Below are 1,915 nucleotides of genomic sequence, written 5' to 3'. Positions count from 1 at the left end.
TTTTCCGTTGTCTTCAGCTGTCACTATAATAAAGGCAATAAAAGCCCAAAAAAATATATTTTAAAAAAAACCACAAAAAAAAAACCTTGGAGCTGCACTGAACAAGCGGCACATACAGTAGAGTCACGAGCTCCTGCAGATTTGGCAGATGATACATAGTCTGATTTCCAACGACAGCCTGGTATGATGGGACCTTAGATATTATGATCCCAAAAGCTCCATTAATTGTCCTCTGACTCATATGTACAGCTTATTGGTTGTTTGTCTGGCTCTGCTTTTGAGAGAAATTACATCTCATAAATCAATAAAAAGAAGCTTAACCATCCACCACAGGAGTCTGGAAGCAGAAAAAAACATCTGGGAAAATGAACTTTCCCCCTCAAATATTTGCCACACAATAACACAAAAATCACAGCATGCTCACTGAGAACAATTTCCTGGGGAAACTTTTACATGTTATGGTGGCCGGTTAGGGACAGTTTGACACTGTCCAGATGTGTTAAATGCATTTAAGTCCAGTGTATCCAATCTGTTATTAAAGCAGGGTTGTCACTCTTTTAAAGGATTAATTATTTCAGAATTTAGGGGCCAATAATTTACCTCTATGTTTAAATAAAAAAAATGTAAGGCCTAACTACCCAGGAAAAATAAATAGATAATTTATTCTAACAGGATGAAACTTTCTCAGATTTATATTATGAATATGAATATTTTAATCATTGAATGATGCACATGAAGCAATGTTTAATTACATTTAGACCCAACAAATAAAGAACTTTTTGTCTTGCTTTATTGTGATAAATAACGAAATAGCTGGTAATGGTCAGAATATTGTTTTAAAGGTTTTTTTAGGGGGGCAGAGAGAGAGGGGATGATACGCAGCAAAGGGCCGCAGGTCGGATCCGCTGCAGCAAGGACTCAGCCTCGGTCGAAGACAAGATCCTGCAAGCCCTCATTTTGTGTAAATCAGATAAATCCGATCCTTCATAGCATTCAGATATCATGGGAAACATAGTAGGAGTACAATAGAAGGGCAGAAATAAATTGCTGCATTTGCTGATGATTATTCACAACTAGAAACAATGCAGCTGACACCAACCCCTACAAACAGCAAAATATCCACAACTGCACTGACAATACTCCCATTCAGTGTGAATGACCAGGGAACGCAACACCGTGCTGCACGTGTAATTGAACAAGATGGTTACGCTGATGAACTAAGACTCATAGAGGCACGCCGTCCCTCTGTCAGCAGGTGCCCGGCACACACTGGCCCATTCATATGCGCATTCCTGTCTCTCCACTCGCAGCCCAGCAGGTTCCTCCCGGCCACTCAGGACAGGGGCCTGACGCACACAAAGGGTCTTCAATCTGCCTCAGACAACAGCCAGCATAAAGACCCGGAAAGCCACAACAGCGTTATGTCAAAGAGCAGGCTGGGGGTGGTGAGTCGAGCTTGGGGGGCCCTGTGCAGAACAGGGGCACTGCTGATGGATGGATGAGGGCTGGGCTCGTAGTGGAAGGCCTTGTCTGAGGGTTTTTGTGCATAAAGGAGGATATTTGTACTTGCCCAGTAACAATGGAATGCAAACACGAAAAGCGAGGACAATAAAACACCACTTTGGGGCGATGAAGAAGCTGCTAGGGAAATCATCATGCAAAGCGTCCCTGGGGGACATATTGTTCACTCTGAGGATTGCATGACTCTCTGTTTGTTCTCATGCTGATGTGTGGCTTAGCCAGCCTTCAGTTTGCTTTTGCATAAGGTATTCCTGGCTTTAACAGTGTCCGGCACATTTCCTTACGCTGAAAGGAAGTGAGGTGAGATCAGAAATGCCCCACCTCATCTTAAAACAGACTGCGTTCGGGCTCGGCTTTTGTCGGCCGCATCTGAAGCTCAACTGACTTTAAAACG

Source organism: Morone saxatilis, unplaced genomic scaffold, assembly GCF_004916995.1.
Source record: "Morone saxatilis isolate NCDOM2014 unplaced genomic scaffold, NCSU_SB_2.0 Contig16, whole genome shotgun sequence".
NCBI classification, from domain to species: Eukaryota; Metazoa; Chordata; class Actinopteri; family Moronidae; genus Morone; species Morone saxatilis.
The sequence above is the reverse complement of the archived record's forward strand: the minus strand, read 5'-3'. Positions refer to the sequence as shown.